The sequence below is a fragment of the Cyprinus carpio genome, chromosome A15, assembly GCF_018340385.1.
Source record: "Cyprinus carpio isolate SPL01 chromosome A15, ASM1834038v1, whole genome shotgun sequence".
NCBI lineage: Eukaryota > Metazoa > Chordata > Actinopteri > Cypriniformes > Cyprinidae > Cyprinus > Cyprinus carpio.
Window position 1 is genome coordinate 28871726 of NC_056586.1, and position 24767 is coordinate 28896492.

At 42.2% G+C, this 24767-nt stretch overlaps 1 pseudogene; it reads right to left on the bottom strand.

Moving 5' to 3' along the window:
* LOC109110050 overlaps nucleotides 1-24767 on the bottom strand; it is a 167459-nt pseudogene that overhangs the window by 58434 nt on the left and 84258 nt on the right.

Below are 24767 nucleotides of genomic sequence, written 5' to 3' on the forward strand. Positions count from 1 at the left end.
AACGACCTAGTAACACGCCGTCATCAGGAGATTTTAATTCGTCCACAGGCATACTCATGTCCTGTGTGACACCTGCCTGAGGGGAGCTGTCCACTAGCACCACCGGCGCCACTGGCTTTGAAACCAATCGGCTACGCTGATAATACGGCTTAAGGAGATTTACATGACAGACTTGGGATCTCTTTCTTCGGTCTGGTGTCAGAATCGTGTAATTATCCACGGCCCCGCAATGTATTATCTCATACGGGCCAGTATATTTGGCTTGGAACGGAGAATCTACTACAGGCAGAAGCGCGATGACCTGATCTCCAACGCTAAACTTCCGATGTTCAGTGTAACGGTCAAACAGCTTTTTCATTTTCCCCTGAGTTTTATTTAAACATTTTCCAGCTAACTCCCCAGCTAATGAAAGCCGATGACGGAAACCCAGTACGTACTCTGACAATTTTTCCGGTGGTTCTGAATCAATCCATTGATCACGTAAGACAGCTAATAACCCCCTGACTTTGTGCGCAAAAACCAGCTCGTTTGGGCTAAAAACCAATACTCTGTTGCGTAACTTCCCTGGCTGCTAACATCAACCACGGCAGACCTTCTTCCCAGTCCCGCTGCATTTCCAGACAGTAGGCTCTCAATAATGATTTTAACGTAGAATGAAAACGCTCAAGTGCCCCTTGACTCTGGGCATGGTATGCTGTTGACATATTATGTTTAATACCCAGCTCGAAAAGCACCTCCGCAAACAATTTCGAAGTGAAATTACTTCCTTGGTCCGATTGGATAATTTTCGGTAACCCAAAAATAGACACAAACTGAGTGAGCGCTTTCACAATAGATTTTGTATTAATTGAGCGCAATGGATACGCAGCTGGATAACGCGTAACTTGACACATTACTGTCAACAAGTACTCACTTCCAGCTTTCGAGCGAGGAAGTGGACCAACACAATCAATAATAAGGTGTTCGAACGGTTGACATACAGCCGGAATTGGACGCAGAGGAGCTGGCTTCAACGATTGGTTCGGTTTACCGGTAAGCTGGCATGTGTGACAGGTCTTAATAAAACTGCCAACGTCCTTTTTAATACGAGGCCAGTAGAAATAGCGAAGAACTCGGTCATACGTTTTCTGAACACCAGCATGACCGGCGAGCTGATCGTGGGCCATTTTTAACACCAACGAGCGAAATTTTACGGGTACCACGACCTGAATGACAGATTCTCCCACACCATCAATAGCATGCGGGGACCACTTCCTCAATAAAACCCCCTGTTCAATAAAATAGCCTTGTGCTCTGTCACGAATTTCATTGCCGTCAACAACCTGTTCAAATTGTGGTTTTAATGTTTCATCATTCTGCTGCTCAATTGACAACTCTTCCCGAGAAACCACAATGGGATAATCCTTCAAAACAAAACACGATTCAACTTTACCGATTTTCTCTTCTGCTCTAGGTTGAGCCCCAGAACGAGTCACGGCACACGCAACAAACACTTTCGGAAACTGTTGCGCACTCTCATCCGGACCATCAGTACAGGACGGTTCATCAGTCACAACCAGAGAGGGCGATTCATTAACCCAAACGCGTCCCCCGGCTAAATTATTTCCAAGAATCAGAGAAACGCCATCAACCGGTTAGAATATAGGGGCATATACCAAGATCCACCACCCCATGCACTAGGTCACAGATCAAATCGACTTTATGCAGGGGTACAGATAATGTATTAAGCCCAATTCCGCGAATCAGTAGCGAACTACCAGTGTGCGACTCAGCTGAGAAGGGCAACACAGACTCCAAAATAAACGACTCGGATGAGCCCGTGTCCCGGAGAATTTTCACCGCTACTTTCTCAACACCACCTGGAAGCGACACAAAACCATTAGAAATAAATGGTTCAAATAACTGCTGGTGATTCTCTACATTCTTGGGCGCTACCCCCAGTATTCCTTTCAAAACCCCGCCCTGATTTATCACAGGAACAGAAGTAGCCAGGACAGCCGGCTTCACGGAATGGCCGTGTCTAACAAATTTTACACTTGAATTCTTTGACTTAAGCACTGGACAATTCGACTTCCAATGTCCTTTACCCAGACAATAATTGCAGTTATCATAGTCACTTGATGTTTTTTTAACAAACCGCCTGGCTGGGCCCACAGGGACAACGGAAGAATTGACCCGTGTATGAACCTGCCGTTCACTAAATCTTTCAACATAGGGCTTATGAATAAGTTCCCAATCATCCCACCAGCAGTGCAGCTTCTGAAGCAGTTTTAACCTGACGCTCCGCAAACATAAGTAGCTACAATTTGAGGAAGTGTATTTCTGTATTGTTCAAATAAAATTAACTCTCTCAGCTTATCCATTGTTGTACTATCTGCCGCTGAACACCAACGATCAAATTGCACAGTCAATCCTCTTACGAACTCAACATTTGTTTCATTCAACTTCGCTGTAACGTACGAAAGTGTTGCTGATAACTCTCTGGCACACGCTCATTTATTTTCAACATCGCCACCTTAATGGCTTCATAATTCTGGCTGTCAGCATCAGATAGCGTAGAATAGGCTTGTTGGGCTTTACCTGTTAAAACGCACTGAAGCAACATAGCACGTTCAACATTACTCCATTTACACGCTACTGCGACTCGCCCAAACAGGAGAAAAAAAATCTCCACCTCAGACTCATTAAACGGCGGTACCAAATGCAAATTATGTGCCACACTCAGTTTCGTCGAACCAATATCAAAATCTGCACCCACCGGCTTACCTTCCTGTAAATCTAGTCGGCGCCTTTCAATCTCCAAACGCACCTTGTCACATTCCAAGCGGCGCTTCTCACACTCAGTATCACGTTGTATCATCAACAACTCTTTCTGCTGCTCAAATGAAAGAGTGCTTAACTCCGGCAATGTAAGAGTAGTCGGTGTCCACTCAGCTCTGGCGGACGGCGAAAGAGCAGTCGCACCAAGAGTGCTTAAATCAGGCAATGCAGCTAAATCAGGCACCCTAGATTTTCTTCTCAATATTTTAAGATCACACAGCGCATTCTCAATAACTAATTTAATTCCGTCTTTTGACCTTTTCTGATTATAAGTTAGCTCGATTTTATAATGCGCAGCTAATTCTAATAATTGCTCTTTGGTCATTCCCTCTAATAATTCCTCCGACGGAGACTGAGAAAAAACGCTTCAATTACATCGGTGGCCATAATTACCGTTAATCACGCTTACAAAACACTCGCTCAACAAATATTACACACCAAAAAAACTTTTTTTTTTTTTTTTTTTTTTTTTTTTTTACCTGACAAATCAGAATTTATTTAAAGAAACTAAACCATCCGTTTAACCAAATAAACCCTAGTCTTCAGTTGGCCCAAGACCGGGTACTTACGCACTAACTCCCGTAAGTTTGGGAAGACGACCAATTGCCGAGTCGCCCCCCAAACCTCGGATGTGCTCCCGAGACAACTGCTCTAAGCCCCGAGCCAACCAAAAATAACAAACAAAAATAAAAAAACTACGTGCCCAAAGACACGTACTAAACCTACCCGGAAGGTTTGTTCTTCAAATGCTCCCAACAAATTATGTTATAGAACCTAACAAACTAATAGAGCGTTCCAACTTTATCAATTTACAAATAGGCGGATAATATACAAATGTATTCAATTCAAACATCCTACCTTTTATCCTCCTTCAAAGACAACTGTCTTTCAAACCAAAATTCGCACGAATCCATACCCAATTTTTATTCGACGAGCCCCCAATTGTTACGCCCTTATTAGGGAGCAACAATGAAGGAGGAAAAAGCGGTTTCGGCGGTTACAATACTCTTTATTTTCAGTCCCCATAACAAAGACTATCTCACAAACTCTCGCAACGCCGATCAACATCACGGTCCTGGCCAGGGATCGATGTGACTGAAAGGAACGCTCCACGAGGAAGCCCAACAGGAAGCTCTTATCACTAGGCACACCTGTGCACCGGTGCACCCAATCCACCTGATTACCTCACAGCTCCGCAGCGCACCTGTAGGGGGAGCACAAACACACACCAGACACAGCAGAGAAGATAATACAAAGTACAGCCGTGACACACACACACACACACACACACACACTCATACACTCACATCACTGACACACACACACACACACACTCTCTCACACACACACACACACTCACACGCTCACACACATACACTCACACACACACACACACACGCACACACTCATACTCTCACACTCACACTCATACACTCACAAACTCACACTCATACACTCACACTCACACACACACACACACACTCATACACTCACAATCACACACACACACACACACACACACACACACACACACACACACACTCACACACACACACACACACACTCTCTTTCTTGCTCACACTCGCACACACACGCTCACACACACACGCTCTCTCTCTCTCTCACACACACACTCACACACACACACACACACTCACACACACACACTCTCTCTCTCTCACACACACACACACACACACACACACACACACACACACACACACACACACACACACACACACACACAATATGGCATGGTCAAAGTAATAGTTTCTCTATGTTAGTAAACTGTCACGAGACGGTCACAGAACGCACTGTGATGTGCAGTATACTCCCATCAGCCCCAGCGGCGCATGCACCTAAGATGTGTGATGCTAAAATTAAGATGTGAGCATGCTGTGACAGAATGAAGCATGTCCATGAAATATGGATGAGGAGCGTCTAAAATAAGATCCTGTATCGCAGCAATAACATTCACCTGTCATCACATGTTCTTTCCACAGATCAGTGTGTGTCATCGTTACTATTAGCATTCAGTATTACAGTATATCACAGTACTGAACATGCACAGTAATGTTATCATAGGCACTTCAAAATAACAAACGATTCTAGAATCTGAATAGTTTAGATTTCTAGAATTCACACCAGTTTATTTTCTATCAACTGGTTAAAATTGTTTGTAGTCTGAAATAAATGTACAATTTTCACTCAGAAAAAGCTAGTCAATTTTACAAATAATTACAAAGAAATGGCAAGTAACACACTGCATTAAACATGAAACTTTGATGTAGAAATTCTGAAATAGTAAAATTCCAATCATTTTTGTTTTATTTACAATTTCAAAAATTTTTTGTTTTTAAGTAAATGCTGTGTGAAAAATTGGTCCAGATTTCGCATTGGTCTAAACAGAAACAGCAGAAGGTGTTGCTTATGGAACAGCAGAAAAACTTAAAGACTTAAAATTGATTTTCAGTCATTTGTTTATACTTTGTTAGACATTTTTACATATGGACTACAACATGCCAACCCAGAAAAGATGTCTAGATATTAGCTGAAAATGTTCTGATTCTATACTTATGTTCATTATAGTTGTGTCTTTTGCACTTTAATCTGTTTGAAATGTTTGTTTACTTTATACATTTTTATTTTATTTTAATGTTCGACGTTCTATTTGTTATTTGAAACCAAATCATTAGGGGTTGCACGATAAATATTGACCGATATTTCATGCACATCTGGTCAGTAAATCGGTTTCTGTAATCAGCGGTAAATCTCTACACATGCGTGCTTTCACGATCATATTTTGCGCATGTTTTGCGCAGCTCATCAGTGAACAACGGCTCTGTGTAGTAAATGCTGCTCCATGTGAAAGCAAGCACGTGTAGAGATTTACCGCTGATTACAGAACCCGATTTACTGACCAGATGCGTATTAAATATTGTGCTGATATTTATCGTGCATTTCTAAAATCATTATATGATAACACTTTAGAATAAAGAACACACTAACTATTAATAAGCAGCAAATTAGAACCTTATTGAGTGAAGTAAGTAAGGTGGTTGTTACTGTAGGTATGGGGTGGATTAAGGGATCCAGAATATGGTGATGGAGAATAAGGCATCAATATGTGCTTTATAACTACTAATAAACAGCCAATATGCTAGTAATATGCATGCTAATGAGCAACTAGTTAATAGTAAGAATTGGTTCATAAAATAAAGTGTTAGCCATTATACACTACATAAAAGGACAACACTGAAGTTCATCTTTTCAACTGTTTCTTTTTAAAGTCCCATGATGATACCGTTTATAGTCCTGATCTTTATTTCTTTTGAAAGTTCATCTTTACCCTCATCCCTTAGTGAGAATGTTCTTCTGAAATCATCCTCACATCTCTGAGCTCATGCAGGGGAAGAAAGAGAATCTTCTCATCTGCCATGAAAACCTTCACATGTACTCTGATCAAACACACCTGGAAATCTAAGCAACGTCTTGAGGACTGCTTGAGAATGACAGGAGTGTTTGATTAGAGCTGGAGGACAGTGAACCTCGAGGGCCAGAGAAGCCCGTCGCTAATCTACCTGAACGGCTTTGAGAACATCATCTGAAGGCCAAACACCTTTCCTGCACTTCTGAGTCGGGCAGAAACTGGGGCAACCCACTTCTTGACCCAAATCATGTTTAATGGAGCATCGGGCTGGAGATTCTGTCCAGAACCAATCTCACACAGGAGACGCTGAGATCACGGCTAGTAAGGAAGTAACGCACTCTGTCGGACCAGCGCACATCTGAATGATAAACACCCAACCATTACAAGTTAATTTGAATGATGTGTGTTTCTGTGTAGCGTAATGGATTTAATGAAACACTAACAGAACGAGTTGAATTCAGAGCACGCGCTCGCTCACGGCCAGACGGTTGAGCCCTTTACCAATAAATTATGAATGTTAATGAAGAGTTACCATACATTATCGTTCATCTTTTCATCTCACAGACTTTCACATTCCTCATGGTCTCACTGTTATATCTAATAGTCAACATGCTTTTACTAAACAAGACGCCCACTAACCTGCACTTCACTCTCATTCTCATTCTCTCTCTGCAGCGAATCAGATCAAGTGCTCAGAGAAAACAAACAAACAAACATCACACTGACAGCTGAGCCTGTGACCTGCAGCGTGTGAGTGTGTGTGTGTGTGAGCGAGTGTGAGTGTGTGTGTGTGTGTGCGTGAGTGTGTGCGAGTGTGGGTGGTTGTGTGTGTGTGAGCGAGTGTGAGCGTGACTGAGTGTGAGTGTGTGTGTGTGTGTGTTGTGTGTGTGTGGTGTGTGTGTGTGTGTGTGTGGTGTGTGGTGTGTGTGGTGTGTGTGAGAGTGTGTGTGTGTGTGTGTGTGTGTGTGTGTGTGTGAGTTAGTGTGAGTGTGTGTGTGAGTGAGTGTGTGCTGAGTGTGTGTGTGTGTGTGTGTGTGTGTGTGTGTGTGGTCTGAGTGGTGTGTGTGTGAGCCTGTGACCTGCAGCGTGTGAGTGTGTGTGTGTGTGAGCGAGTGTGAGTGTGTGTGTGCGTGAGTGTGTGCGTGTGTGTGAGTGTGTGTGTGTGTGTGTGAGTGTGTGCGTGTGTGTGTGAGTGTGTTGCGTGTGTGTGTGTGTGTGTGTGTGTGTGTGTGTGTGTGTGAGTGTGTGTGTGTGTTTGTGAGTGTGTGCATGTGAGTGTGTGTGTGTGTGTGTGGTGCGTGTGAGTGTGTGTGTGTGAGAGTGTGAGTGTGCGTGTGTGTGTGTGTCTGTGTGTGTGTTTGTTTGTGTGTGTTTGAGTGAGTGTGTGTGTGAGTGTGTGTGTGTGTGTGTGAGTGTGTGTGTGAGTGTGTGTGTGTGTGTGTGTGCGTGTGTGAGCGAGTGTGAGTGTGTGTGAGTGTGTGTGTGTGTGTGTGTGTGAGTGTGTGTGTGAGTGTGTGTGAGTGTGAGTGTGTGTGTGTGTGTGTGAGAGTGTGAGTGAGTGTGAGTGAGTGTGAGTGTGTGTGAGAGTGAGTGTGTGTGAGAGTGTGTGAGCGTGTGTGTGTGTGTGTGTGAGAGTGTGTGTGTGTGTGTGAGTGTGTGCATGTGTGAGTGTGAGTGTGAGTGTGTGTGTGAGTGTGTGTGTGAGTGTGTGCGTGTGTGTGTGAACGAGTGTGAGTGTGTGTGTGTGTGTGAGCGTGTGTGTGTTGTTTTTTTTGAGTGTATATGTGTTTTGAGTGTGTGAGAGTGTGAGTGTGTGTGAGTGTGTGTGTGAGTGAGTGTGCGTGTGTGTGTGAGTGTATATGTGTTTGAGTGTGTGTGAGCGAGTGTGAGTGTGTGTGAGTGTGTGTGAGTGAGTGTGCGTGTGTGTGTGAGTGTGTGTGAGTGAGTGTGTGTGAGTGAGTATGTGCGTGTGTGTGAGTGAGTGTGCGTATGTGTGTGTGTGAGTGAGTGAGTGTGCGTATGTGTGTGTGTGTGTGTGAGTGTGTGTGAGCGAGTGTGAGTGTGTGCGTGTGTGAGTGTGTGTGAGTGAGTGTGTGCGTCTGTGTGAGTGTGTGTGAGCGAGTGTGTGTGTGTGTGTCTCACAGATGTTGTTCCCTAAAGCATCTCCAGATCAATGCTGAAACGGTTAAATGAAGCTCATCAGTATTATTCTGAGGAAAGAGTCTCATCTGAAGAGAGATCTCTCATCCAGGCTGGAAAAAACATTTCAAAAACTATTTCTGTGTAATTAATCGAATGAGTTCAGACTGAAGCGCGTGTGAGATCTGAACATGAGCTCAGGGTAAAGCGCTGAATCTGTGCTGTCGCTCACACTGTCATATTCTCATGTGTGTATGTATTATTGCTCAGTGTGTTTTTATTGTTATTCCAGCACTGCACGACTGGCCACAGCTTTGACTGATTACAGATGAGAGGAACCCAGCAGAACTCAGATGTCAACAAATCAGTTTTCTTAATAAACTGTAATAAAACCTCATATCAAGAGCCAGATGATGAAACAGTGAACATCTACAGCTTCATTTGAACCTCCATAACATCATTTACCAAAAACAAGAGAATCACAAACATTTCATTTAGCTTGTTATCTAGTTCTGTCCTAATGAAGCTACTTTGAATATTTACAGAATAAAAAACTGTTCACCATCATCTTGCTGAAGTTTCCATCCCGTACGTTTCTTTACTAAACATCAGTGAGCGTCTGCAGTTTGTATAATATTCATGTATGAGTCCCTCAGTCGTGTGAAAGCGGGATCTAAACGTCATCCAGTCACGGTCAGGAAGAGCTCAAATGTGCAGAAGAGGCTGGAAAAGCAAGACTGTGCAGCATCAGAAGAACGAAGAGGATGGATCCTTCTCACCAGGATCAGGTGCGTCAGTTACTACAGTGTCTTATGGAAGATAAGTAAATAGAACTCCCTAGCAACCGCATAGAGACACACTAAAACCAATTAGAACTCCACAGCCACTGCATAAGAACACTGTGACAGCCGCCCAGAAGCCCGCAGCGGATCTTCAGAGAGCTGAGGGTCTGACAGTCTCCAGTCGTCTCACAGTCAGAGTTCAGTGTAATGTGTGGCTTCACTACAGTAAAACAGGATTACAGTCTAATTACTCTCTCCTACGCTTCTATTACAGATCCGCATGACTCACGCTCTCCAGTGCTGCAGCAGAGCGGCTCCAGGACCTGAATGAGACACTGGCAGCATAAAGCTGCTGATTTATTTAATACGGATCAATGTTTCAGCAGACGCAGAGCCGCACACGCCACAGACGTGATGTCATATTTAATTAGCACAAACGTCACTAACGCTCGCCTGCTTCTGAACGTCCGCCTGATGTCTGACTGCAGCATTTCATGAGTCTTTATTCTGTCAGCTTCTCTCTCACAGGATTCAATCACAGCACATCTAAAATCTCACACACTGTATGAGTGAGCGCATCTCACAAACGCCACCGGCTTTCATCATGTTAATGATAATGTCTGTGCCCTAAACAAACCCTCACAGAAACCAGTGCACATTAGAGAGAGAAACATTATGGCATCTACTGTATTTACAGACATACACTGCGTCCACTCCAGTTTGTAAAACTAACACACTCCTCATATGATGCTTCAGCACATGCTTTATATGGGTTTCCTTGTGGAACATCTGATCCTGTAATATATTACACAACAAATCCTGCGAGATCCACAACAGAACTATAAAAAGGAAGTATCACAGACGTCATGAGAACACAGTAATGTCACAAATCAGAAAATTAATTAATGTTAATAAACACTAATTTTATATCAATGTTACTTTGCTTTCCATACATTTTAAGTACTTCTTCATATACCACAGCAAAAACCGTAGTCTAAGAAAGTTCAAACATGATTAAAGGCAAGTGAACAGTCAGTAAAAAAAAGAAAAAAGAACAAATACATAAATTACAAGCATAGATCAAATAAACAGTAAAATTCACAGAAATGTAATAATTAAGTGTAAAATAACACTGCATAGTGTTCACTGTATGAATTAAATTTAGATTAATCTTTGTTATAAATGTTTTGTTGTTTGATTAACATATTACATATGACATATTCAGTAGCACATATTTTTAGACTGCTGTCCCTTTAAAGGGTTCTCCTCCCCAAAATGAAAAGTTTGTCATTAATCACTTACTCCCATGTCGTTCCAAACCCGTAAAAGCTCTGTTCATCTTTGGAACACAATTTAAGATATTTTTGATGAAAACCGGGAGGCTTGAGACTGTCCCATAGACTGACAAATAAATAACAGTGTCAAGATCCAGGAAAGACATCGTCAGAATACTCCATCTGTCATCAGTGATTCAACCGTAACGTTATGAAGAGACGAGAATACTTTTTGTACACAAAGAAAACAAAAATAATGACTTTATTCAGCAATTCCTCTCCTCTGTGTCTCTCCAAATCCATTTAGGCAAATCTGAGCAGTACACAGATGGCGTACGCTCTTCTGTGTCAGCCGCGCTGAGCCGATGCGCTGCTTGCTTTCAAACCAAAGCGTAAATACACGTAAAAACGTATCCTTGTGGCGCAGCTGACACAGAAGAGCGTACACCGCCTGCATACTGCTCAGAATTGCCAAAATGGCACACATTCACACACATTCTCTCTCTCTCTCAAACACACACACAAACATGCATTCTCTCTCTCTCTCTCTCTCTCTCTCGCTCACACACACACACACACACACACACACACACACACACACACACACACACACACACACACAGTGTTTGTTTGTGCACCTGCTGACACAGACACACACAGATCAGACACACCGTGTCACATCACACCTGCACACACACACAGACACACTGACACACACACTCACACACACACACACACACACAGTAACACAACAGAACAGTGTTTGTTTGTGCACCTGCTGTGAGATGAGAGCAGATCTACAGGCCGTGTCTGGATCAAACCTGCATGAAAAACAGACCGTTAGATGAGAGGTGATATAAAGGAAGTGTGTTGATCATATCTGTTTGTGTGTGTGTGTGTGTGTGTGTGTGTGTGTGTGTGTGTGTGTGTGTGTGTGTTGTGTGTGTGTGTGTGTGTGTGTGTGTGTGTGTGTGTGTGTGTGTGTGTGTGTGTGTGTGTGTGTGTGTGTGTGTGTGTGTGTGTGTGTGTGTGTGTGTGTGTGTGTGTGTGTGTGTGTGTGTGTGTGTGTGTGTGTGTGAGTGTGTGTGTGTGTGTGTGTGTGTGTGTGTGTGTGTGTGTGTGTGTGTGTGTGGTGTGTGTGTGTGTGTGTGGGTCACTGTGTGTGAGTGTGTCACATACACTTTGTCAGCAGACGTTTCTGTGTACTCTCGCTGTCTGTCTGTGTGTGTGTGTGTCTGTGTGTGTGTGTGTCTCTCTCTCTGAGAGAGTCACACACACACACACACACAGTGTGAGTGTGTGTGTGTGTGTGTGAGTGATTCTGCTCTGTTTCACAAACCACTGCTCCACTTCCTGTCTGTGCGGCCTGTGATTTGAGGTGAGATCAGTGAATCAGACTCAATCAATCAGCTCATATTAGAGACTCTTCTATTACACTGAGTGCTTCAGCCACACACTCATAAATCTCCCATGAGCTCCGTTTTCAGCAGACGCTCTCAAAGCGCCGCGTCAGCTCTTCCCCACGCGTCACGGCCGACTCTAGCAAGTAAACAGCACAATTAAAATACAAAGCCGCAAGAGCCACACCGACCCTCAGCGGAGCCTCGACAGGACGGCACGAGTCCAGCATCCAGCGGAACTTCCATTCGATCTATTATTTAATCAACAGAGAAATCAGATGTAATCAGGGCTGATTTTCATTCATCTCCAGTGATGAAAGGAGGACAGGGACGGACTCGCTCACCGCTACACAATGTTCAAGGGAAGTTTTTTGGCAGATGCCCCCAGATTTGTTATTCATCTCAAAACACCGCCAAAACAGTTTATAAGAGACTCCAGAGAGAGAAATCAAGAGAATCTCACACGTGAGCCACACATCACATTACAGTTTTTCTGAATTGCTAAAACACTAAACCCCAATTTCTCAACCAAATTCTCACTAACTTAAACCAGTTTGTGGAATAAAGCACTCTTTCTGCTAAACCTTAAACACGTTCAGGCAGTTAGGCTCTGTTTGCAAAATCTCATGCACTCTCTTTGCAAAACTCTCAACACATTCTCTTTCACTTAAACACTTATCACACCGTGATGCATTTGTGCTGCAAAATGCTAAACACGAGCGGCAAAAGTTAAACACAACTAAAGCACAGTTGTCATCATTTACACACAACGATTCAAAATTGTTCACACTTGTTTCTAATGATGTGATCAAAATCTGAGTCAGCTCAGAGAGCACAAGTGGCACAGGTGACTGAATGATGATACCAACAATAGATGAACACAATCTGAGAAGAAGAGGAGGAAGAGTACATGTAAGAAGAGGAGGATGAGGAGAGAAAGAGGAAGGTTTAGAGAGTGTTATCAAGGCTGGATCTGTCAGAACAGAGGGGTTTTTCTCTGTCTAGCAAAAAATACAACATTACTTGTGATGTGGACAAAGTCCTCAGGCTGGACTCTAGCACAGAGACATGATGCTGAGACAGAATGAATCTCTCATTGTCCCTGATTTTACAATTGCACAACTTACAGTATTTGAGTGTACTGTAACATGCTATTCATTTAGAGTTTTATCTGACCTTTTTGGCCTTTGCAGTTGGACTGCATTACTGTATTTTGCAGGATCCAAGTGCTGAATATATACAAACATTCAGTACTATTCAATATTCAGCACAATACATATACAATATATTCACCTTGATCAGTTGCAGTTACTATACTTTTTTACAAAATTGCAAATTTTTTTACTCAATACTACATACTTTTTATCTGTAATGTTCTGGATGCTGTGTTCTCTGTAGTGTTTATTTTATTGACTCCTGTGTGTGTGTTTGTGTGTGTGTGTGTGTGTGTGTGTGTGTGTGTGTGTGTGATCTGAGAGCACCGGTTGATTTAGAGTGCAAGTAAAATGGTTTTGCAGTGATTGTTTGATTTTGATGGAAGAGTCAGAGGTTTCGTGAATTTAGTTTGAAAATTTGGATTTGTGTTTAAGGTTTTGAGAAAATGAGTGATGGTTTCAAGAAATGTGTTTTAGCAATTCAGAAAAACTGTTTGTCTATTTGGTCTAAAAGTTGGTCTATTTTCAGCTCCTTAAAATAGCAATGCGCCTGAACACACCTCTTTTTTAGACCCGCATGCCCATGGGCGCACAAATGGGTGCAAATGCATTTCCTAATTAAATGACGTGGCGCTGGACGGGAAAATGAGACCGGCGCCGGACTGAAACTAGCAAACACACTTGCGCTGCGCCTAGCGTCGCATTGCGCCGGGTGTATGATAGGGCCCCTTGACTGCTCGTCACGCGGGACTAACTACTGTAAACCAGCTCTCTGCACTAACTAGATGCTACCGTCATCCAATCACTGCTGTTTCTTCAAAGTGAAGAATAGTCTATTCAGAGTAATGGTCAACTGATATCAGCATTTTAAAATTATTAATAATAATTAATTAGTAATTGTTTGGATGATATATCAGAAGCAGGACTTTTATTTTGACAGTGCTGAGATCAAACATATTTATTCATTTTCAAATTATATAATTTAGTAAGTATTATACAGTATAAAATAATAAGTATGTAAAATATTATGTAAAATAAATGTATTTTCAGCAATGGACTGTGACTGTGTGTGTATATGAGTGTATTTGTGTCTGTGTATATATGTGTGTGTGTGTATGTATGTGTGTGTATGTGTGTGTGTGTATATATGTGTGTGTGTGTGTGTCTGTGTGTGTGTGTGTGTGTGTGTGTGTGTGTGTGAAGAGCTGCTGCTGTGGTGTAACAGTACACAGCTCACCAGCATTGATTTTAACCCACATCTCGCCCCTGATGAGCAGTCAGCGCTGCTTTTCTTCTGGAGAAACAAAGACCAAGAACACCCAGCAGAGTTTGCAGCTTCCTCTGAAACTTTCCCAAACATTTCAACTGAAGCACCAAAGCATTAAGACCCACCTAGACTGACGATTACTGCTTAAAAATAGTTTGTGAAACGATACTCATGGTATGCCAGCATTTCAGATGTATGTAGCCGATTTAAAAGCACATTTTGCAAAAACAATTATATCTGTTTTTTTAGAAAAATAATCAGATTTTCTGTGACTGTGTAAACATAGCATGCATTGTATGTGACATTAAAATGTGTGTTGTTTAGATGGAAATAGTTAATAAAAATAGGTCATTTTGGTGTATAAATGTCTTAACTTAAACACAAGACCATGATTAGCTGAAACGCTGATGTGATTTGGAGTGTGATTAATGACCCGGCAATAATTTGTGATTTCTAACATTGCCTTCTTGACTCATTATTGATCAGACTTCCAAAGCAAAGCAGTTTTTACACAGTATTGAATTCACCACACGAAGATCGAATGCAGAAACTCAATTTACTGCAGAAACAATCCTGTGATTGTCACCATCAAACCAGAGCAGCATCAGCCGTCTGACAAACTGCCTCAGATTTCACTCGCTGGAACAGAAGATGGAAGACGATACAGGACTGGGCAGGGTGCGATATCTGGCTTTCAGCGAGATGGGAAAAATGTGTGTAGTCTAACATAAAGTGGATTGGGATTAGGTGGAAGAGCTTTTCGCACCGCATCCGTGACACACGCCTGACCCGGAGCGCAGTCTAATGGGACGCCAATAATACAGCACACGCATGATCAGCTTCCCTCAGGACAGCCAGGATAACCACAACTATCACTCTCTGTCGACTCAACTGCCGATTATTTGCTGATTAATCAGATTAAAATCAAAACATTATTCATTATTTGAATCCATTACTAAAAATATTGTTCCACATCATGACCAGTGTTGTCCTCCTAATAATGTGCATTTTGAAAACTATGAAATAATTCTAGTGAATGTATCGATGAGGGCAATGATATAAACATCAGATTCACGCACTCATCTGAAGATGAGTATATTACATTTACATCCATTAACTCCCTTTACTGCTCTCATAGAAATACGATTACTTGTGTTACATGTAGTATTTTAAACAATCGTTTAAGGTTTCAGAACTATTGTGCTATATTCTATCGCGCTCTGTCTATTTAACACACATGCACTCGTTAAGTGAATCTGTGACGTTCACAGAGTTGTGCTAACTTTCAGGACTAGCCTGTATGCGAAATGTGAGGAAAACGTGTCTCAAACGCTTTAAACAGCACACATGTCTGTCAGGGCAAGCTGTGTTAAACGGTATACTCATGAGTTTGTTTGAAGCGCTGAATTTAAAGCATTCTCATGTTTAGGGCAGGTTGGGCTCCTGTGTCCTCTGCTGAATGTCATACATGTTTTATCCACTGAAATGCATTGTTCACTGCTGTAAAGTTCTGTGCACTGGGTTCAGATGCAGATAATCGATAATCAAACTGGTTCATCGTTGTTTGTAATCGAACAGAGATGTTCTCCGAGGGTTAACAGCGCTGGACCTCGGCCTGAACGGCAGTCTCCCGCACGACGCGCGTCACGCCGGAGAAATGGACAGCCTGTGTGTTGATGCTAATGCTAACGGCTAACCCGAGAGAAGGTGTGGTGAAAACACGTGAGTCAGGGGGCAAAACCGGGCTCTCCACAATCTCGCTCTCGCTCACACACTGTCTTTCTAAAATAGCGCACATGTGTGCTGTTACTGTCACAGAAGTGATAATTGATTCCGAGTATTGCTTTCACTGAAGAGGATGTTTTAATAAACCAACAATGACTCTTCTCGTTTGGAGACGCAGCCTGCAGCCAGCACCGCTGCCAGGAGTGTTAAAAACCAATTAAAATTACAGCATTGTTTAAAAATGGCCCTGAACACTGGAGGGGAACTTCACACCTCAGATATAAAGAGCAGCAAATCACAGGCCCAGAATCATGGGTCGCAAATTAAACACTAATGCCCCAGATAGCTGCTATCATTTAATAAGCAGTAAACATGATATCTGTCAAATACACTTGCAGAATGGCATAAACAAAAAGCGCTGTATGTCCTATTGTTGGTGGAATGTGATAAACAGCTTTGCTAATTAATCCTGGTGGCCCTGAAGGACCGAGCTCTTCACAGGAAGTGCTGCAGATAATCACATCCTGTTCAGACTCGCTGCTTCCTTTGAGAAGACGGGCAACGCTACACTAATTGCTCGGACTTTACGCTCCAAATGGGGCCGCGGTGCATTATGGGTACAGTCATTACCACGGGAAGTAGGGGTGATGGGTACAGTGGTTGTGAGGTGTTGTAGGGTTGATGGGGGTGCGGTGTAGGGGTGATGGGGGTGCGGTGTTAAAAATAACAAATAAATAATATTGATTTTACTAATTTGTATATTCATTAAAATTCATTTTAAAAAGTAGCCTAAGCCTACAATGACAAGAAGCAAGGGTTAAACATGAGTTAAGTTGAATCAAATTGACTGTGAAAGTCGTTTCAACTGATTAAACTTATTAAACTGAAATAATTTGTTGCCATTGTTTTTGGATCATATATAACCTTTAACATGTCTAAGGGATTTTTTGTGTCCAGTGCTCCAGCAAACATTCTAACATTGCATATAATTTTGACGTGTCAGGGATCCGCTATCAATATGTGGAGTATTTAAATCTCTTTTGAATGGGCGCTCGCTGTTTACTTTCACTTTCGATTTCACGATCACAGGCACTCTGTGTAAAAGAACAGATATTTGTCAATGAGCTCAGGATCTGTTGAGCAGCAGTTCCTCCAGCTTGATCTGTCAGCCATCATCTCTCCTCTCGACCCGTGATCAGTCCAATCTGACTCCTGCTTTTCTGCAAGTTTTCCCATAGAATTGTCTGCTTTTAAACTGTTGCCTTGGGTTTATTTCCCCTGTGGGTTAACAGTTTAAAATGTTGCATAAATTACATTTGACTGAAATGCTTGCATTGAAAAATTTTGCATTCTGTAATAAAACTGTGCTGGATGTTAAGTTTTATGAAGGAGGGCCATTGAAGCTTTTTAGCTGGGTTTTTTTAGGGATGCATCGATCCCATATTCAGGATCAGTACTGGCTCCGATACTGCCATTTTCTGCGGATCGGGTATCGGTCAGACGAGTGTTATTGTTGAGCCCCATGAAAGCGAACAAATAGTTCGATTTAACCGGTTCTTCTTAGTGAACCTATTCACTAAGTTCAATCTAAATAGTTTTTGTTGTTGTTCTTTTTTTAATAGGGGTGAAACTATTCACTAAGTTCAATCTAAATTAAATGCAAATGCAAACATATCGAGATTTTGACAATATGGAGATATATATCACCCAGCCCTACCCTGTATTAACAAAATTAATAAGATGGATATAGCTGTTGTAACCAAAATAAATAAGGTATTTTCCATTATTTAAAATGAATGCTTAGTTTGTGGTTATTTTTTTTTAATGAAAACAAAGCAACAAAGACACTCACTTATAGGCTATTAAACGAAGAAATTAAAGTTTTATTAACAAAAGTTGTGCTTTGGATCAGCCATCATAGTGTCAGTCTTCTCGCATCACTCATCACCCCCCCACCCCACCCCTGTTTTATTTCTCAGCCCCCCCCAGCTCAAAATACGTTCCCGCAGCTATGGGTACAGTACTGTTACGAGTAACAATAAACCCCAGAAGTCCACAGGAGACAAACGGCACTTCACACGCTGGACCGGACACCTATCTCTGATGAATGTGTGATTCTAACGCAGAAACCATGATTTCTGATTCATTCCTCAAACACTCCTGCCGTCCACTCAAACATCACGTGTTCAGTGCACATGAGCCGTCAGATAACGGAGATAAATACACTCTCAAGACTTGAACCACAAACTCTAGCCAGTAACATTTAGCTAAGAGCCGGCTTTCCCAGCATATTATGCCTCTGTAAACAATCCTCTATCAGTGCACAGAAAAAGATTTCACAGAAGAACGAAAACACTCCTGCATTAATAACATGCTCAAAGCCTTGATTGGGAATCTCTGCTTTACATTTTACTTTTCTGCATGCTAAGCTAGAATATGAATACTTCAGCATTACAGTGCTGAGTTATTTCCTTTTTTCATTTTTTGGGTGCTTCATTGCATCTTTTATTAAACAGATGATTGAATTAATTTATAATATTTCTCTGTAAAATTGTCTAGTTTAGCTTGAATGCTCATGGGTTAAACAGTGAGAAAAGCCTTTAAGACTACAGGGAGCTTTATCTTAACCAATCACTCTGATTGAAGGTGTCATCACTGTGAAAACGGCATCTTCTGCTCCATTAATACATACAGTACACTACGATACTAGCGGCTGGCTACATGCTGAATGCAAATAATAACATCACACTAATCCTAGAATTATGCGGTTATGATAACAAATGAAATTAATTTAAGTTAATACATTACGGTGGTAAAACCCTTATCTTTTTTGTTGATATTAAAACTGGCAGAAGATTTTTGGCAGAAGATTCAACATGAGCAGATGTTAGACGTGCCCTCATCCACCAAACCATGAACAAAACTACACGATGTGAAAGAATACGAGCCGAACAGCCTCAAACACAGTTCAGGGCTCTGGTGCTGCTGGTGTCCAGTGTGAACGAGTGTCCTGAAGCAGAAGCAGCTGAAGCTCGGCTCTAATGCTGTTAGCGAGCACATCAATACATTGTAAGAGCCTCTAAACATTCGAACACAATCCAAACCTCGAGTCCAAACAAAGCCTCTGCGCTTCAATCAGCCACGTGTGCTTCCAGCTATGACACGCGCTGATTTATGAATGAGAGCATCTGACTCCTGTGTGTCTGAAGACAGTGAGAAGATAAACTGTGCATGTGTGTGTGCGTCAGGCATTCAAACAGAAACCACTTCAAACGTCTGAGCTACAGCTGAGAACATGGAGGATTGGACTCATGTTCAAACACTAAACCGGGAGAAAAACCTGTTCACTAATATTAAACACAAAGTGACCTGCTGCACTTCACAGCCCATCAGCGTCACTGCTGCTCAGAACTCAAACACATCTCATCTAATCAGGTCTGATGAATCTGAATGGGTTTCTGAGCTCCGCTGTAATGATGATGAAGAGAAAGTCTTGGGTGGGAACTCCCTCTCTCTCTCTTAAAGGGGTCCTATTATGCTTTTTCACTTTTTGAATTTTTGTCAGTGTGAAGTGTGTGTGTTTGGACATAAAAAAGATCTACAAAGTTACAAATCTTAAAGTCCATTCCAAAGGGGGATATTTCGTTTTTAAACAATCCCTTTTCAAGAACTACAACGAACGGCTCGTTTGGACTACAGCGTTGTTTTCTGGGTTTTGTGATGTCACAAAGCGGCCCATTAGAATATAATTAAAATATTTCCCGCCTATGGAAATTTGAATGGTTGGGGGGTGGGGAGGGGCGAGGTCATGGTGGTTCTGCGTGATCCTCTTGCTCAATATTCTTGGTTCTGAATCCAGCTAATATTGATATGGCAATATTGACGTCATCCTTAACTATACCAGAGCAGATGGAGTGTGCTGCTTTGGCAGGGGACAGGGCTTTACTGAAACACTGTCAAAGCGGTTCACCAATCACAACGCACTGGGACAGCTAACCAATCACATCACATTTTGTTTTTCGGAAGGCGGGACTTCATCAAACCCGGTACTAATCGAGCAGTTTGTGCCAGGCTGTGGAGAACAGTATTTTAATTATGTAAATTATGTGAAAAATAATGTGTTTTTTGAACCACCTAGCATGAGAGCATGCTCTAGTACACCCCCAAACAAAATCAAGACTTTGTAAAAGAGCTTAATAGGACCCCTAGTAATCTGACTGAGGGACAAAGCAAAAGGTGAAGATGAGGTCAGTTTACAGCAGGTCACGTGATACCCTGAGCATCAAACACACACAGCATCAGTCCAGAAATCAGACTTGAAACGATAGTCAATCTATTTAATAATGCAACCAGCAAAGCTCATCTGCTCCTGAGACTATCTCACATCATAAGAGGATTCGGCTCTTCAGCAGCGCTGATCATGAAGAAGAACCAGAAACCCTGCATCAGAAACATCACAACAGAAATAACACACACTTCCGATCACCTGTAAAACCCCCCGCAAACTTCAGCATATTGACAGAGACTCAAACTCATCTGATCAGATGCAGTCAGATCATTCAGTGTATGCTAATCAGAGCGTTTACTTGACGAAGCCAGTATTAGTTTAATCAGACGATAGCGATCGGAGTATTAATCATCTTATATAAGCGCATCTGTTTCTCCCGCAGTGGTGCTGATGATGGAGCTGAGGAGCCGAGGCGGCAGAGTTACATGATGACGGGGAGTTAGTTGAGGAAGGAAAGTTCTCGTCTTACCGGATCACGGCGGTGTCTCCCTGTCTGATGGTGATGTTGTCGGTGGATCTCTGGCTGTCCACGCTGATCACCGGGAATCCTGTGGGAATAAAACACAGCAGTCGGAAAAAGCACGCCTGCAGCTGCCGAAACGATGTGCGCCTCCACACAAACATCTCCAGAGGAAAATCCACAGAGAAACACAGTGAACAGATGAAGAGCGCGAGAGATCCGCGGGAGCAAACGGAGACTGAAGCGGCAGCGCGCGCGAGATGAACTGAGGAAACTGCGATCCACCGCGCGCTGCTCCCGTGCGCGCGCGCGCACACACACACACACACACACACACTCTCTCGCTACACTAGCGCTCTGCTGCCCCCTTCACGAGAGTCCCGTTATCGGTTGTCACGACAACAGCCCGCTCTGTGCGCGCGTCTGAATGAGGAGGACACATCACAGGCTCCTGTTGTTTGGATACGAAGCGCATCTAAATTATAACAGACTTACCCAAACCACGAAACAAAGCATAACAAAACAGTTTTCCCTTTATGATTGTTCTTTTGCAGGTTTTGTTAGATTAACTTCTAAAGGAGAATTTATTCCTTTAGCACAGCCTCCTTTAACCAGCGAGCCTTCCTCTGCTGAGCAGCCCACACACAGGCGCCACAGTCCAAAACACTCGAGTTCATCCACTCTTACTGAATCATGTATATCACTTTTACTCATTTATTTAACTAGGACTACCATCACTGGTTGATTTTTTTTTGTTTATTTTTTTTTTATTTTATTTATTTTATTTGAATTATTATTTTTAATATTCACATAAAAACACATGTTTGTTTTTGTGAAAAGTGGGGACATCCCATAGGCGTAATGGTTTTTAATTACTGTACAAACTGTATATTCTATCGCCCTACACCAACCCTACACCTAATTTCTCAAAAAAAAAAATACTGTATGGTTTATAAGCGTTTTTGAAAAATGATGTCCCATAACTCTCCTTGTAATACCTGTGACATACCCCTCATTATACAAAGTCTCCTGATATGTCACACACACACACACACACACACACACACACACACACACACACACACACACACACACACACACACAGTGTATGTGTGAATGAATAACATCACACTTCAGGCTGTATTCAGTAGCAAACAGGTCAAAGGTAAATGGTGGATAATGTGTGTGTGTGAGAGAGTGTGAAGGGCTCTTGAGCGCTGTAGGATAAGTGCTGAATGTGTTAGCGCAGTGCTGACAGTGCCGCATGATTGACATTCAATATGACCAGCAGCTCAGTGTGTGTTTGTGAGGCCAATTAGAGCTGCTGCCTCACACACACAGTTTAACAGCTTCAGCAAATAATGAGACCAGCACTGCGTGTGTGTGTGTGTGTGTGTCCATCAGACACAAATACACAGCCACTCAGACACACTCCTCACTGCCTCTCTGTTACACCCGCGTGTGTGTGTGTGTGTGTGTGTGTGTGTGTGTGTGTGTGTGTGTGTGTGTGCAAGCACCTCAAACTGTACTTTTTAGATAAACAACACTGATGCTAACATATTTATATCTGGTCAGATAATGACTCCATAACTCTTGTTTAAGTATTTGGTTTTGTAGCACTCAATCCAACACTTCCTCATATCATAAAACCCAAACCACAGGCACATGCCGATTTTCTCAGCCGCGATTTTGGGAAATGCACCATGCATACTGCATTTTGCACTAACTTTTTAGGTGTCTTTGTAATGGTTTCTGATTTGCATAATTCATTTAGAATCACGTGCTTAACCGAAGCATGCAGAGGATGCAACAAAGAACACTCTCAATGGGTTTCTTCTGAAACAGCAGAACATAAAAGACAACACAGATTCCTTCGGTTAAATCCAGCTTTACATTTATATATATATATACAGATCAGACCAACTCAAGTATCACTGCTAGAGTCAAGAACGAAAGAAAAACAAAACAGAAAGGTGTATTTGGTGGAATTCATCCAGGTGGACAAATAAAAAATGTGTGTGATGCTCCATTTCACCCTCCATTGCTCTGACAGAACTGGAAGACTGTATATGCAGTGAGAGAGAGAGAGAGAGAGAGAGAGAGAGCTGAATATCTGAAATCCTTCTGGACAGTATTTCTACACTCCTGTCATGTCAGTTTGTACACAAACAATGTGTGTGTTCAGATTAGAGACAGAATGTCTGCAGCTCTCTCTCTGTGTGTGTGTGCTGTCTTGCTAACTTTATTGCATGTATCTAAATATGTAATAGTTCTAGTACTTTAGAGACTTGTGGAAAAACCAGTTCAACAAAAATCTTTGTGGCAAGAAAATAAGACCGCGTGGAGTTCATATTCCAGGTCTTTCCTAGAACTGAATAATTCAAGCCGTGCATAATTATCCCTAAAACACTCCCCGCTGAACCGCTTCCTTCTGCACACGCTGCTCTCGCCTCAAGGTGCAAGAACTGCAGTAATAACTTCTGCATTTTGTGTGGTTTACTGCCAGAATCTGCATTAAGAGAGACTCAGTGTAATGTATGCTAATGGCAGATATATGCTAATGCCAGGGTTTGGATTGTTAAATGGAGTAGCCCATTCATTTCACTGGACGACAGCACGCTGGTTACGCAGATGAAGTTTAAACTGCGGCGAGTGATGCGATATTCAGCGGAGGAGCATCAGAAAGCCGTCGGCGGAGGACTGCAGGGACGACTGGAACTCATTTAGCATCAGATTAACGATGGTGACATCACTCCTATAAATGATGAAGGGAAACATATATCACAGCCCCGCTTGATTCTTTAATGGCCACATTAAGTTTCTCTGATTCCAGTGCGGAGAAGAATCAGGTCAAACAGAAAGTTTTCTGGCTCAGGAACCACCCGAGAGAGTTGCTGAAGTTCACTTGAGCGCTGTGATTTATCCTCGGCCTTCTGAAGTCTCACCGTTCAGGCTTTTGTGTTCAAAAATGCCTTCTGCATCAGACAGCAGCATGAGCTACAATAAAACATTTGAATGAATTTAGAAAGCGAACACACGTGACGGCAGTACGGTGGAGTAGACGCAGAAGATTCATCATGTTCATCCAACATGCAGCAGCTTTTATCTGTGATTAAAACGACTTTAGCTGGAGAATATTACAGCCTCACATTCATAACTGCACAGACAGTCACTAGTCCTCAGCGCTGCTAGTCAGGGTTAGTGTGTTCGATCACCGTCAGTCAAAACAGATGATTATCTCTGGAAGGACCAGCTTGAAAGAGTAAACGTGAGGAGCAAGTTTCAGATGAGAATGTCAAAGTGAATCTAAACGTGACAATAAATCCCAAAATACACCAGTGAAAAACAATAAAGTGAGAGTTGAGAGCAGCTGGTGACCAGCTTTCCACAATCTCTAGCTCCGTTTCTCAACACTCAGTTTTAATAAAACTCTTCGAACAGCTTCTGTGTGGATAAACGCTGGATCATTTATCATCGCTTTGCCACAAAATACATTCAGTGAAAACACCTTTCAAATGACCAAAAACTCAATCAGTCTACAGTTTACATGCCCTTCACAAACCTGATCAACTCCAGTTCAACACACAACTCTGATACGTTTCTGCAGTACTACCAGAGTGAAATACATTACAAATCTAAAACTGAAATACTCCTAAAACTACTGGATGCAGCTGCACACCTACACAGTGTTAGTCTTTCAATTTCATTCTCATTTCTACAAACCTGAGGAATAATGTTGTGCTGTAAGGAAACGTGAATCAATCTGAACATTCCTGCTTTATAAAGACATTTACAGAAGCACACAGTGGGTGATTTTAGCTGTTTTTAGCTCATTATTTTATGAGTGATAGAGTGTATTTGTTGGGTGAAAACCTTTGCTGGTGTGATGAAGAATGACTTGATGTGAGACTGTATGAAGTGTTTTGGTTTAGAATTTTAAAAAAAGAGACCTAAGTGTTAAGAAATGTGTTCTAGTGATTGTAAGAAACTGAAAATCAGCAGTTCTTGCTGGTAAAGTTGATCTATGT